Below are 16,876 nucleotides of genomic sequence, written 5' to 3' on the forward strand. Positions count from 1 at the left end.
ATATTATAGAACAGTTCTTGATACATGCTTGCAGACAGAAGTTTACATGAATTATTTAAAATTCCAAGGAGGTCTTGGGTTGACATGGATGGAAAATGAACTAGCCATTGACTCATGCCTGCTTGTGTGGCAGTATGGTCAAACTTATTATATAGTATACCGTAATAAAAAGATATTGCTCTTTTATGAGAGGGTCCTTGGACCTATTAATTTATCTAAGGGGTTTTCCCAATCCAATTCTCCAAATTCTCGAATTACTTTAGAAATGTAGTACTGTGCTTGTAAAAAAGCCATAGGAAAAGCATGGAGAAAATCAAACTTGGCCGTTGCTTCCGAAAAAGTAACTGGACGTTTATCCTCAAAATTAATCAGGTGTTTTATAGTGTTAATCCCTCCCATTCTCCAAATAATATAAGGATGGGCTGCCAAACCATCCTGAAAGTGTAGATTTTTACATAATAGTAAATTTATAGAGTAATAAGATTTTAAGTGGCAGCGTGTTCGCAATATATGCCAAACCTTTCTACTACTCCAAAGGAGGGGATTACCTTGGAAATCAGAGGGAATGTCCTGATCTTGGGTATGAAGGAAGGCAGAAATACTTATGTTATTCAAAAATTGGGATTCTAATAGAGTATTTGCATACACGTTTGTGCCATGTATCCAATCTATAATATATCGCAATTGAACTGCATGACTGTAGCGTTCAATCTCAGGAAAGTTTATACCTCTATTTTCCTTTGTCTGGCACAATTTCAACATGCTAATGCGACACCTTTTACCCCTCCAAATAAATGATCTAAAGCAGGCGTTTATCTGCCTTACAAATTTTTTTGTTAGGAGAAGTGGGAGAACTTGTACTTGTAACTTGGACCTGTGATCAAGCCTTGTGAAACGTACGTCAGGTCTTTCAGTGGGTGAGTCACGTGGTGCGCACACGTGACCCACCGGTCCGTCAGCGGTACAGCAGTGTGGCAGCTGGGAACGAAGGAGGTATCGGCCTGTTGCTGGCCAGAGCGGCCGCAGGAGAACGGGACGCCGCGCGGTGACAGACGGCGGGGATTATCTGCGAGTACAGCCGTCCGTATGTGAAACTCTGGGGTGACATTTCCCCCTTTTCCTCCGCACCGTGTCCCGGGAGTGGTAATTATATTGACAGAGTGGTGGCCAGTGATAAAACACATTCACAATTTATACGTGACAATCAAATCTCTGTTTCCACCTTAAAAGACCAGGACAATAATTATGGGGATACTTATTGAGGTGTTATTTTGAAAACAGCAACATATCTTTTTGATAGATGTATCATACTTTTTTGATACATATCTCTGACAAGTATCAACATTAGCTACTAGCACTGGCATTAGCAGCAATACTGTATCAGAGAAAACAGCTCATTATAACATGCTCATGAGCCCTCAGGAATTATCCATTGTCCTAATTAGTACATGAGAACACTGGTTACTTACATTGGTAGTAGCAGCTATATTGTATTAGAGAGAACAGCTTATTATTGCATGACAAACGGTTGTTGATAGGCACTGTGAAGATATTCACCATTTATTTATTATATATGTGTATATGGGCACTGTGAAAATACTTATTCATTTATTTACTATATATGTATATATGTCCTTCAGGGGTACATATGGGAGGAGTTTAGGGTAAAGAGAGAAGAAGTATATTTTCATGCATCTTGGTTGATATTGACTAGAATCAATAGTAACTACAATTTCAATTGACTTTTCTGGAGTGTACCGCACTAGAGACAAATGTGCAGGTTTAAATCTCTGCACTACCTGTTATAAGGCATCAGGGAATTCCTGCCTGAGTCTCTTTGCTTGATACCTCCTCTTTCTCTTCCTTCTGGTCAATTTGGATGCACCTACCCTCTCTCATTCCTCGTCCTATACCTGTTGGCAAGACGGGAGAACAGCAGAAGGGAGGTTTGCCTATATCTTGGCCACCCTTTATACCTCTATGTGCATAACATATTATGGTTAAAAACTAGCGAGATGCACCAGTAGCTGCTGGAAATACCAGAAGTTTGTGGGTCAGTGACCTCTGCCTAGTAATAAAATAATTTTTTTGACATAATAAAAACTGAGGCATTGGTGCCTCATACCTTTGACATCCAACCACATGGTATTAGTCAAAAAGAACTATAACTTTGTATGCTGTACACCTCTGTCATGGTACTGAGATCATCTGATAACTCTTAATAGGAATCAAGGATTTGGTGCCTCATACCTCCGTTTGGACATGGTTGTAAATAACTACTCTCTGTACTTCAGCATCTGAAATTATCAGTTGTTGCTAAGTTAACCACTTGATAGTCAGTGACTAAATAACTGAGGCAATTGTGCCCCATACCTCTGTCAGGATCTTTGCTCAAAATCATGGGACATATGTGAAAGAATTCATGACAAGGAGATCTGGAGTGGTACGTCCAGGGCTCTTCATAGAAAGGATTTGCTTTTGAGACATAGGAATGCTCAGCTGTGGACAATTAAGGTAAAATTACATTTGGAGAACCATTATCCAATTGTTATAACAAGGCAATTTATTGATTAGACAATTGCCTGAGCATTTCTGCCTCAATACCTCCTCTCTTTAATCCAGCAGGCGGATTGCCTGATTGATTGCTGGATTTGGAAGCCCATGCACCTCGTACCTTTATACAATAACTTATATGATCCTCTCTTAAGGTAATTCGATCCTTTCCCTATTTGGGTGATTAACCTATAAACAACTGGGATAGAGTACACGGGGCAATTTGGTTATGATACGGGTGCCTTGCATTCTCCCATTATTTATGTAGGTGAATCAACAAAACTTTAACTCCTTGTCTCCTTATACAGGTGGTACCATTCTTTCTGTCCTATTGATGGAATACCCTGATTTGATATGTCTTGAAAGAAACCACTACATAGACACTTTCTCCACGTTAACTGGGCCACACGCTGATACATAAGTGACCCGACTCAAAAGTGACCTATGATTCAAAATTATTGCCCTGAGAATCCATATATGGGCACATATATGATACAGATGATGGTCACACTATCAAAATTTTGATATACTTTTTCTTATTCATGAGAAGGGAATTATTGCACAGACGGACTCAAATAGAATTATCTGTCTTTGACTGAGGTCATTTAGATCAGACCATACACATTCTTTTCATATTTTTGCAAGAAGATCACTCACATATTTATTAGTTCGTTCATATGGATGTTATATAAATCATTTTTAAGGCATACCAAATAAAATTTGTAATCTTAATATTTATAATAATTCTTATCAGTATCTTTTTTTCAAAACAATTTTTGTTCCGTTACCTCAGACAAGAGTGCTTCCAACCAGGGTTTTTTTTTATCTTCTTTGTGGTCATTTTTTTTATGATTTGTGTCTCTATACCCTTGGGAGCACCACTGACCGTCATAATTTATTGTAACCATTATACCAATAGGTTATAGGTATACAATCGATGAATAAAAGGGAAAGCAATATCCCAAGAGCGTCAGTTCTTCTGAGGTAATTATAATCTGTAAAACTACCTTCCTGTGCGGCCTACATCCCTAATCCCTTTTCCCCTCTTGTTTTGTACAATTTCAACATGCTAATGCGACACCTTTTACCCCTCCAAATAAATGATCTAAAGCAGGCGTTTATCTGCCTTACAAATTTTTTTGTTAGGAGAAGTGGGAGAACTTGTACTAAGTAGAGTATTCTTGGAAAAGTGATCATCTTTATTAAATTAAATTTATTAAATTTGCTCTTCCGAGATATGAAAGAGTTAAATTAGCCCACCCCTTGAGCTCCCCTGAAACTGCTTGAATTGCGCAAGTAAAATTAAATTTGTATAGTTCTGCAGGATTTCTCGTCAGGGTTACACCCAGATAAGATAGTGTTGTTGTGGTCCATTAAATAGGGAATAACCTGCTCCAACTAGGAATACTTGAGCCAGGTCCAAAAACAGTCCCACTGACTTATTGGCATTTATCACCAAATGTGTTGATTTTATCTAATATAGATGTCAGTGAGTCTCTTGGGTTATTAATATACAACAAGAGATTTTCTGCGAAAGCAGATATTTTTACTTCACTAGATCCTAGTTTAATTCCCCTAAATGTAGACCAGTTTTGTAAAATCCTTAATAAAGGATCCAAGGATAAATTAAAGAGCAAAGGAGATAGGGGGCATCCTTAGCATGTTATGTTAGTTTAGTACTACATAATCCATTTATTAATAGTGAAGTGGTCGGTGACTTATATAAAAAAGAGAGTAGAATAGAAAAAAGGTGAGGCCAAAGCACCATATCAAAAGCCTTGTGTGTATCTAGGCTCAACAAAATATTATTCAAATTAGGAAGGTTCATTGAGGAGACTGTTGCTGCTATTGCCGAGTGAATAGCCCGCACCGAGTGTCTGTCATTCACGAAGACCGATTGATGTTCTGTAAGCAAACTCAGTAATATGGATTGCAATCTATTAGCCATTTTGGATAACATTTTTAGGTCTACATTTAGCAACATGATTGGCCTGTATGAGCCTAGTAATTGAGGGTCTTTGCCCGTCTTTGGTAATAAAATGGTATGTGATTCATTAAATGTGGGGGATTCACTGTATATTTTCTAATAGAGTTACTGTAATGCAGGGAGAATATTATCCAGCAGTAATTTATAATAATCCCCTGATAGACCATCAGGTCCGGGGGCCTTCCGCAATTATAGTTTTTTTATTACCCCTGCAATTTTTTCAAGAGTAATAGTGTCAATGAGTTTTTCTTGTTGGTCTTGCGATAGTTGTGGTAGTCGAGCTTCCTGTAGCATTTGATTCTGAAGCTCTTTATCAATTTGTTTGTCAGCATGCAATTTTTAAAAATAGTCTTGAAACAAATTTAATATGCATTTGTAATCAGTGATGGGATTACTTTCATTAGGGAGTTTGATAGCTGTGATATGGGTCCTCGACTTCCAGGGGCGTGACATGGTTGCTAATAGTCTGCCTGCCTTATTTCCCCATCTATAGTATTTGTGTTTTGAAATTTCTAAAGAATACTGTATTTGGCTTGTGAAAAGAGAAAACTTTCTAACAGTTGTCTAGCCTTTTTATATGAAGCCAAAGTATCATCCCCAGGGGCCGAGGCATATATTCTAAATTTAGAGGTAACGTCTGCTCTAAGCGAGTTATACATAGCTTTAGTTTCACAATGATTTTTAGCCACATATCCAATAATATGTCCTCTCATGACTGCCTTTGAGGATTGCCAAAAAAGGAGAGGATTATCCCAATGTTCGATGTTATCTTCTACAAATTCTGACCATTTTGCATTCAGGAAAAGTTTAAAATCTTCGCAAGACACTAAATGTGTTGGAAATCACCAACTACGGTTTACTGATGTAAAACATGCCAAACTCAATGCAATGGACATAGGAGCATGATCTGATATTAAGATATCATGCATTTTTGTCTTTAAAATATTGTTAACCAGTATATCTGAGATCAACAAGTAGTCAATCCTCGAAAAAGATTGATGTACTCCTGAATGAAAAGTAAAAGATTTGTCAGAAGGGTTCAGCAAGCGCCATGCATCAGAAAAATGCAAGGCTGTAGTAAAAGAAGAAATAATTTTCCATTGGGGTGAATTGGGTTATTAGGTGAAGGAGATTTATCCATAACTGGATCCAACACTGTGTTAAAGTCCTCTGCAATTATTAAAGGGAAATTTTTGCATTGTCTCAGAATTTAAAGTAGGGAATTTAAAAATGATTAAGTATCTGTATTTGGTGCATATAAATTTATTAGGGTATAGTTATCATTATATATCTTGGCATCTAAAATTATATACCTCCTTTCTGGGTCGATGACCTGGTTCAATATTGTGACTGGTACATTTCTACGGAATAAGATGTCGATACTTCTGGACTTGGTGCAAAAGGGTGCAGAAATATATTGAGCAATCCATGGAGCCCGAAGGGAAGAATCATGTCCCAGTTATCAATGAGTTTCTCTGACAAACATTATATCTGGATTTAACTTATGGAAATGTGACACTATTCGTTATCTTTTAACAGGACTATTTGCCCTTCCCACATTCCATGAGACAAGGTGTAAATTTACTGGAGTACTGATAGTATTGTTTGTATTTGTTAACATTATTAACCTATCCCCTCATGGGGGCACATGTTAGTAGCAGATATTAAACATTCTTGGGCATAACAGGTGGAGACCATGCTCAGCAGGAGGTCGAGTTTCAGTTCCTCCTCCTGGAAAACAAGTGGTTTCCAGGACACCAGTGCTGTTACAAACATCTACACAAGATACAATACAACAGAAAATCCATGCTTTTTACCTTTTTCAAATTTTCCTATCTTTAACCAGTAACTGATTAGGCCCCGCAGCTTTTCAGCTATCCTGGGTGGAACTACAAACAATACCTTATTTGTATTACAGCTAATACTTTTGCTCAGAAACTAATTGGAAATGATCAAAATAAAATAAAAAATGAGAAGGAAAAAAAATAAAAATAAATAAATAAATATAGAGCTCTGATGTATTGAATGGGGGTTGGGGTAGTGGGGAGAAGAAAAAAGTGTAAATAGAAGGAAAAAAGAAACTTGTGGGGAGGAAACCCCATATAAGAACAATTACCTAGCCAAATCCTACATTTGAAACTCTTTGGCCAGACACCTGCTCAAAAGAAGGGATAACTAAGACAGTTTGTTCCCCCCTCAGTGTGTTACTAAATGTAAAAAGTATCTTATCAGAACCTTGGTATTTACCAAGTAATTTAAGGTGATCTAGGTGATCGTGGTGATCTGGATATCATAAGGCGATGTTTGGCCTGTTCTGGGTCTTTGAAAATGACCAGTTTTCCCTCAGTTATTACCCTTAGTTTTGCCAGGTATAGTAGGGCAAAACGGCTCTCCTGATCATGGAGGTATCGACATATCTCTAAGAAGGCTTTGCGTTTCTGGACAACATTAGCCGAAAAGGCCTGAAATATTAATATCCTGTTATCTCTTAAAGAGACTGTTTGTGATCTACGATACTGGAACAGAATTTTTTCTTTAACTCTGTAGTCCAGGAATTTAGCCACTACTGGTCTAGAAGTCCTTTGAGCATTTCTCTGTATTGGGCCTACTCTACGTGCCCTTTCAATTTGAGGAGTAGGAAATTATTAATCTAGAACAATTGCTCGGGGGAGTTCATGCTGAGAAATTCTATTAGTTGAGAGTCAGGGATAGATTGTGGGATGCCTATGAACCAGAGGTAATTCTTCTTGTTCCTATTCTCCAGGTCATCAATTTTTTTCCTGCATAGCCTGAATAACATTTGAATTTGACTGTCCCTGCTGTTGTACCATCTGTAAAGCATCTTCCACATCACTCGTCCATTGTTCTAATGTATCTAAGCGTGTGCAGTGAGAATCTATTTTTGCTAGAGCAGTATCCAGTTTGGTATTTAAATAGTCAAGGGGTTTATTTATAAGTTGCATAATAATTTTGGACATTTCTCTTGCCATGTCAGCTAAAGGCAGAGATTCTACAGGAGTAACCTGTAGCATAGGTGATGTGATTGAGTCTGCAGAATTCTCAGAATTAGAGCAGGATGGGAAGTATTTACTTTATCTCCTTTGTTCCTGGATTTCACCATATTGGAGTTGGATGAAGATTGTCGTGACCCTGTTCGCTTATCCATAAATTTGTCCATGCCCTATGAGGGGCTTAGCTCCAGAACTTAGCTCAAATTTGACGTTACGTTTCCTATAAGGTAGCTAAATAGACCAATGCCTATCCACTGTCACAGATCTATGCAATAATATTCACACAGTGTTGGTATGTTTCCCCACCCCCTTATAATTTTAAGGGCACATTTTTACATCCACCCTACTAACTTGAAAATATATATGTCATAGAGAAAGAATATAAAGCAAGTTATGTTGTGTCGTAAATTGAATGTTATCAGATCAATATACTAGGGAAGAAAATAGAAAAAAAAAGTGTTAAAGATTGCGGATTGATGGTATCACACAGATTGGTTATCACAAGAAAGAAATAATAAAATAAAATAAAAATAAAAAGTGGCTTTGAGTCTTTCAAAGTGGTAGTGTGGGCATGCCTTTGCAATTAGCTATGTTTAGAATAAGCTCCTGCTACTCATTCTGTAAAACCGTATGTGTCAAGCAAAGTAACCCCTAGATATTAATGTATTTTACTGGGTGAAACTCTTCAATTAAACTTTATAATATTAAATGCTAAACTTAATCTGATTGCATTAATATTAAAGTTAATATACAGGTAAACAATATGCAACTTAACAGAGATCCCTGCATGTCAAGGCAGTGGCTGTTGTGTGCAATATGTCAACTAAATTTGTCAGAAAAGTAGTGTATGTATGTTTTTACAATTAGTAATGTAAAAATAAGTTCCTGTTGCTTAAGTAGTAGAGAAAAATATTTTAAGCCAATCAATCACTAGATGTCAGTATATGTTAACCAATGAGGCTTTTCAATGAAGCTCTATACTAACCATTTCCATAAACAGTCAAAGTACATTAATATTAATGTAGCTAAAATACAAGGTGACCGAATTACCACTTATTTGAGATCTTGAGATCACAATATTTTGAAAAGAAACAAACAACAAAAAAAGGGGCAGGGACAACTCATTCTGTTAAGATTATATATTATGCTTTCAGTGGGTATTCCACAAAGGTGTATGTTTCATGTCAAGTTGTCCTGGGACAGCAACAACCTATTATCATTAGAAGCGAGTACAGTGAAAGCACTATAAAGTTGTTCCCTTATATCAATAAAAGTACTCAAATAACAAATATAGCTATATATTTTATAACAAGCAATGAAGGGAGCACCGGTTTACTTGATAAGAGAACAAATCCCTCCGTAATGTACAGCAACTTCTAGGGCTACCTCGGGTATTATTGACCGTGTAGTGAGAAGTAGGCATGCATATTAATCAAACTGAGACCGTCACCTCAGAGATAGCCGATTACGGCTCACTGGTCTCCTTAATGGTAAGACTGTTAACTGCAGGTATAAGGGTTACGGTGTCTCTCAATATATATGCCCAATGCTGTGTGTGGCACAGTCCAATCTCCAGTGCTCGTGTATAACAACAAGGTTGTGCTAAACCCCAATCAACCAGGGTGAGATTAGTCTTTATAACCATATGCTATGCACCCCGAAAAAAAATACAGAAGGAGGTGTAAGAAAATGTGTCCAGTCCAAGATTTATGGAACACAGCACTGTGACAGTCTGGGACCAGGATGCATCTCCCACCTCCCCTACTCAGAACAAACTCACCACTTGAGCAGCAGGTGTATCAGGAGATCATATCTGTTCTATGAGAGACCAGCACAGCCGGGCATGAGTCCAGGGAATCAGGGTCTCCGGAGACAAAGCTGACAAAGGCAGGTGCAGTATCCCACAGCTAGGCTTGGTACAGCAGACAGGCTTCAGCTCTCGGTTCAGCTCTTTGCTCTGCAAACAGCCAGAAGGGGTACAGGAAAGTTGCAGCCACTGACCTCCAGGCCTCTACAAGTAGCTTCACTACTGCCAAACCTGCCCCCTCTCCACAGCACAATCAACAATGCGCACCCCCACACCGACAGCACATCTCCGGGCTCAGGCAGAAGGTCTATAAGTAGGTGTCTCAAGTGGCACAGACAGGAGGGTGCAGGCACAGCAGCCACCGGGTGTGGTATTGAAAGTCGACAGTAACTAGGTCAACAATGTCTAGGTCGACCACTATTGGTCGACACTAACTAGGTCGGCAGGGTGTCTAGGTCGACAGGGTCTTTAGGTCAACATGTTCTAGGTCGACAGGTCAAAAGGTTGACATGAGTTTTTAATTAATTAATTATTTTGGTGTCGTTTGCTTCGCTCGCCATGCTTCGGGCATGGTGCCTTCACGCCGCTACCGCTTCGCTCGGCACAGATTACCGCTTCAATCGTAGTCCACGTGGATCGTTAAGTATGAAAAGGTTAAAAAAAAGAAAACAATTGTGAAAAACTCATGTCGACCTTTTGACATGTCGACCTAGAACATGTCGACCTAAAGACCCTGTCGACCTAGACACCATGTTGACCTAGTTACTGTCGACCAATAGTGGTCGACCTAGACATTGTTGACCTAGTTACTGTCGACTTTCAGTCCGGATCCCGCAGCCACCACACCAGGATCGTAGAGCCAGGTAGCAGGGCATCCGCCACCAGTGATCAGGCTTGACTCCGCCGGCAGGAACAGGGAGCCCGTGGCTGCAGACTCCAGGCTTCACCAATCTCATGGATGTCCCAGGCAGTGACAATGGGGAAGCGACCTCTCTCACCGTAGGTGTGGGCGTCCCGGGCAGGAGGACTCAGGTCCAGCATCCAGCTACAGTGTGGGCGAGTCCAACGGGGCAGTTACCGCTTCCAACTCTCACCGCAGCGGGCCGATGCGCAGTTCGGGGAATCAGGCAGATCAGCTTTCTCGGCACTGATAGAAAGGCAGCGCTGCTGGTTCCCGCAGGTAAGGGAGTAGATCATCAAGCGGGGGCTGGTGTAGGGACTAGGTAGTTCAGCACTAAGCAGGCTCAGTTCAGGCTCCTTTACCTCCACGCGAGTCTTCATGCCAAAATGGTGGCATTTATGAATGCCTTAACTTAAAGAGACCAGACTTTGGTGTATGATTATTTCCCCGGCCTCAAATCAATATCACAGGAATCCGCTTCTTGTTAGCTCCCAAATGCTGTGATTGTTTATGCCAAAACAAGATTATTAGCAGGAGATGAGAACGGATTTCTGTAGGCTGTCGGAAGAAGTGCTAAAAAACGGCCATACCAGATGCCCCGCCCACCGGAAGTTCAATACCTATTATTTTCTAGTAAAAATAAGTTTTACTGGTATAAATATAGTTTATCTGCTAGCAATTATGTGGCTGATGACTGAAGATACTGTTTGTTCACACTGGACATTTACCAGCAGTCAATAATTGGCCTGATTCTTATAGGATAAGGCTGTCACATGTAACAGCCTCCATTGTGCCACTAGGATCGGGAGTGAGGGGCTACCTAGGTGCAAGTTCCAGACAAGAGCAGAGTTCCAGTAAAGAACAGAGGTGGAGGGACATAAAAAAGGTTAAATAATTATAGCTATTCTGCTATATATGGGTACAGAAAGTGTATTGTTCATAACACAGTAAAAGGGAGATGTACTAAGCCTTGTAAAGTAATACGTTTCAATGTGATAAAGTGCCAGCCAATCAGCTCCTAACTGCCATGTTACAGGCTGGATTTGAAAAGTGACAAGTAGGAGCTGATTGGCTGGTACTTTATCACAGTGAAAAATATCGCTTTTCAAGGCTTAGTACATCTTCCCCTCAGCCTTGTATCTGGGTGTGTTTAATACATAACAATCTTTAGTTATGTTAAAACTGATGTCTGACCACCGAACTGTTCTCTGACCCCTGTTTTTATATTGAACTGCATAGTGGAGCATTTTTTTTCTTCCTTAGATTGCACACAGGGCTCTACAAAAACGTGTTATTTTTTTATTGGGCTCGCTTATATTTAATTATGCCCTGGTGCCTACCTTCCAGGCTCTCTGATAGTAAGCATTCTAAGTTCATAACCTTCCATTTTCTGACAGCTAGACGAACCCAATTCCTGACTTTAAGCAAAGGTTCCTGGAGAAACTTACATATCAGCCTTATTGTCCAATGGGAGTCAGCCAGATAGATACATACCATCCTCTTCTGAATGCTTTATTATACCCTGTGGATGCTTCACAAACTTGGTGTAGGTAGATGCCAGTATTCCTCTAGGGTCATCCTTCTAACTAGATGTACAGTAACACAGTAACCTTCACATAGGTTAATTCTATATAGTTATACAATTTAAGTCCCAGAATACATTGTTTGGAAAGTGTAAACACTGCATGCACTATGGTTAGCCATAATGAACAGTACAGTTATGAACATCATTGGGCCAATTACAACAGAAAAATGATGCTACTACCATAGAAATTCTATGTCAAATATGTAAAAACAAATAGAAGAAATAGTGCTTTGGGGTAAGCCAGCAAACTGGTTCTCTAGAGGTTGACAGCATAGTCAGATTTTTTACAGTGTCAGATCTAGATAAGGAATGATGATGCTTCTTTTATTGGAGCTATTTTTTAGACATATTAATTACAGCAGGGCTTAATCAGATTATTCTTATGGAGATTCCAATTTAATGAACCACAAGTATGATCTGTTAATGCATAATGAATGCATAATGAAAAAAATAAAACTAAAGCTAGTTTCATGTAATTCCACTTTAACCATCGATTTTATGCAACATAAAAGTTATATACTGTAAACATGACTAAACTGTTAAACTACGTATTAAAGGTATAATACCACACCAAAATACACTTGATTTGCTCATATACATGTTTCCTTTATATGTAATAAAGAAATAAAAATGACACAACTGAGACTATATATATAGATATATATATGTGTATTTATACTGTATATATATATATATATATATATATATTATACTGTACATGCATTTCACACTACTGTCCATTGAACCGATTAATGACTTTTGCAGTATAACAATTAAAGACATTTTGATTTGTCAAAATACAGTAGTTTACACAGAACTGTAGTTTAATTTAAAATACTATTAAGAGCTTTAATTTGTACTGAGGTCTGACCTTTAATTTTGATGCTATATGCTAATGTTAGATGACTAAAGTGCAGTCCTCATCAGTGATTAATTTCCCATTAGGCACATAAGGCACCTGCCTACGGGTATCACTTACTGGGGGGGTGGCACTTGGACACTTGTTTTTAACTGTCATTCTGAAATTTCATAGTAACTGTACACCATTTTGAGTACAGTGTTGACGCACAGGACATGTGCAGACTGCCCTTGTAAGCCATCCTCCTTAGTAAATATGTATACATAATTAAAAATAAAATGTGAATGCCATAGGTCATAGTTTGTTTTATTATTATATTATATTCCAAGAAATATTGCCAAATTATATCTTATAACACTGGAAAACAATATTTTTGCTATTAGAAAAACTCCTAGTGTTCTTGGCTAATATGGGTGTGCTGATTTCAAATCTGAAATCAAAATTTACCTATCACATCAGGATTTCAAATTATAGACATTACCAACATTTAAATTGTACATGTTTGTACATTGTTTGCATCACGTGGAACATGCATTAGAGCAGATTTACTGTCTGGATATGTTATTTTCTATATATTTTTTCTTGAATAACCTGAGGTGTTTGTTATACAGAAGTAATAGTGACACAATACAGCAAATATGAGGTGCCCACCATTTGTCATGGTCTCCAAAGTAATGGCGGTAAGCAGTTGTCTCTTTTGTAGGCAGGTTTATATGTTGATACCGAGGTGTAAATCATCCACAGATATAAGAGATGCTGTCTGGATGGTTGACACAGGCTCATTTACTTTTCTTCATGGTGATCTGAAAGAAAAACATGACAAATGAATATCAGGATTAAATAAATTACTGTAATAGCTATTGCATAATGTTTAAAACCTAAAACAGTAGGCTGGCCATAACTTTAATTCTTGATGTGATAGGTCAATTTGGTGTTTGGATTTGGAATCAACACACATAAATTAGCCAATAACACCTGGATTTTATCTCAGTAGCTGACAACTTTTTTTTTTTTTGTGTCTAGTGTAATCAAACAATGAAAACGATATAATTGGGAGGTCGGGGATGGCCACCACTGTTATGCTGAAGGGTGTCCTGACTCCTAAATCTCCCCCTTATCATAAGCTGTTTTTATAGATTTGTTTCTTACTTTGTAATATAGGTAGGCTCAGCATAACATTACTCATTACACTCAGTTTATAATTTATACTAAATGTGTTGCTGAAATGAAACAAAATTACAAAAGTTGAATCTATACAACACTTGAAACATTTCAAATGTGACCACTATTACAGTAAACATACAATCTGCCAATAAAAGCTCCTCCCGTTGCTCAGTGACTCACAGCCAAACAGATTGAGTTCCAGAGCAGGGGACAATGAGTAAATCTTGGAGGCAAGCATGAGATGATGTTACAAGGGTGGAAGTGAAGCAATGGCTAAACACACATAAAAAAATCAGTGTTCCACAAGACTAACCTTAAACTCTTTATTACAGAAACCTGATTTATATTATATATCTGTCCCTCAATGAAGGCTTACCCCGATCCCAAATAATCAGGGTTTCACGTATCATTAGTGATCGCGATACTCTTGAAAAGGAGTTGGATGTCATGGTAATTAAATTTCTGGAAAGAGGTTATGATCGACGACTCCTTTTGAAACAAAAGATGGAGGTGATGCAAACTCCTAGAGAGACAATTTTGATTCCAACTGTTCGACAACAACAACAACCGGTCATTCCTTTTGTTTCCAGATACAATACATCTAGTCCTGTTGTGCAGAGAGCCACTAGAGCCCTGTGGCCCATTGTGGCCTCTGATCAGTCATTACCGTCTCTTAAAAGTAAAAGACCTAAGATGTGTTATTCATGTGGTAGGAATATTAAAGACCAGGTAGTACATACGGACATCACAGGTTTTCAAATAGAAGTGAACAAACAGAAATCTACCTTTTTGGGTAAAAAAACAGGATGCTATAAGTGCATCAAATGTACAACCTGTGAAAACATGATAGTCAGCTCCAGTTTCAAGAACCCTCATCGGGATAAAACCTACAAGATCAACTTTGTCCTGACCTGCACCACCACACACATCATTTACCTTATCAAGTGCCCATGTGGGCTACACTATGTAGGAAAATCAGTCAGAACTTTGAGAGAGAGAATGGCTCTTCATCGCTCTGCTATCAAGCAGGCATTATCAGGTAAAGATTCGGACCAGCATGTAGCAAGACATTTCGCAGCAGCTAAACATACCATGAAAGATCTACGACACCTTATTATTGATTACGCTCCAAAACACATCAGAGGAGGTGACAGAGACGGTAGACTTTTACAGCTAGAGGCAAAGTGGATTTTTGAACTTAATACCACCAATCCAAATGGCTTGAATGAAAAATTAAGTTGGAACATCTTTAAATAAGAGACTTTGGCCTTAAACTTGCACCATTCCTGTCTTTAATGGTGAGCAGAGATGACAGCTAGGCATTATTTTAATCCCAGCCCCCCTTTTTTTTGTTGTATAGGGCATTTTTTAACTCGCACAATGTAGCTAGATTATGGTTGTTTTTTTCTCTTTGTATGCATTTTGTTGCCCAGTGGGCTGCGCGCTGCCTTGAGTATACATTTTCCATCAGGCAAATTTAATGTAACTGTGGCATCTTGTATATAGATGTGACCAGGCGCCCCCAGTTGTAGTGGGATCTCAGGCCCTTTGGATAGAACTGGGGTACACTCTAGCTGCCATCTCAGTAATCGTATCATCAGTCAGGTTTTATTTTATGTGGTGACTGGTATCTGTAAGTTATTCTACACTCTCTCTTTTTTGTCTCGCACAGCGCCGCAGCCCGGCCGGTCAGCGCCATAGGTTGCTTTGGCAACTGGGCACACACTGGATGACGCCATCTGCAGCGAGCCGGAAGAGGAGCCGGGACACGTGCGGCTGGGCGGGCATGAATGACACACGGCGGGATTCTCCGGTATTTAAGGTATATTACACGTTTTATATGTTATTGTTCACCTTGACAAAGGGGTGTAAAGACCCCGAAACGTTGGTTTACCTAGTGTGAAATACACTTTGATTTCTTCAGTCTCCGAGTGCCGTTGCTTGTATGAACCTTGACAAAGGGGCGTGTGTGCCCCGAAACGTTGGCCTGATCATATTGTAATATGGAATAAATTCACATAACCATTTTTTTCACCTGTGAAAGTCTCCGAGTGCCGCTGCTTGTATGATGTGTTTGGTATATATATATATATATATATATATATATTCTTTAGGTGTCAATTAGATTAATTAGATCGATTTTATATATATATATATATATATATATATATATATTCTCTTTAGGTGTCAATTAGATTGATTAGATTGATTAGATCGATAGATAGATAGATAGATAGATAGATAGATAGATAGATAGATAGATAGATACAGAGCAGAGATAGATTACACAGATAGTTAGGTCACATAGACAGAGATAGATAGATAGATAGATAGATAGATAGATAGATAGATAGATAGATAGATACAGAGCAGAGATAGATTACATAGATAGATAGATAGATAGATAGATAGAGAGCAGAGATAGATTACATAGATAGATAGATAGATAGATAGATAGATAGATAGATAGATACAGAGCAGAGATATATTACATAGATAGATAGATAGATAGATAGATAGATAGATAGATAGATAGATAGATAGACACAAACTTTAAATGAATATAACCTAAGGTAAATTACTACTTGACACCTGCAAAGCCTATGGTTTATACATTAAGAACAGACAGATGTTTAGAAGTTCCAGCTGGAAGGAACACAGTCAACTAATGCACTTGAATATACACAGCTTTTTACCTTCACATAATCTTCCCCTTCTAGTAAGGTGGCAGGATGCCAACATTCAAATTTGGTATACACCATCATCGACATCTAGGCAAAAACTGCTATTGATTTTAATACACAATTTTCATGTAACTGCAGGTGCAGTATTGTGTTTCATAAAACAATCTAGACTACAAAGTTAAAATGAACACATTTTCAGATGTGTAATTAGAGTGTTTACAAATCTGCGCTGTATTAAACTGTCTTCCTGATCAGTGGTGTATCTAGAGAGGAGGGGACCCATGTGCAGTCTCTGTTTGTGGGCCCCCTCCTCCTTCATAGCCAG

The sequence above is a fragment of the Pseudophryne corroboree genome, chromosome 2, assembly GCF_028390025.1.
Source record: "Pseudophryne corroboree isolate aPseCor3 chromosome 2, aPseCor3.hap2, whole genome shotgun sequence".
Taxonomy (NCBI): Eukaryota; Metazoa; Chordata; class Amphibia; order Anura; family Myobatrachidae; genus Pseudophryne; species Pseudophryne corroboree.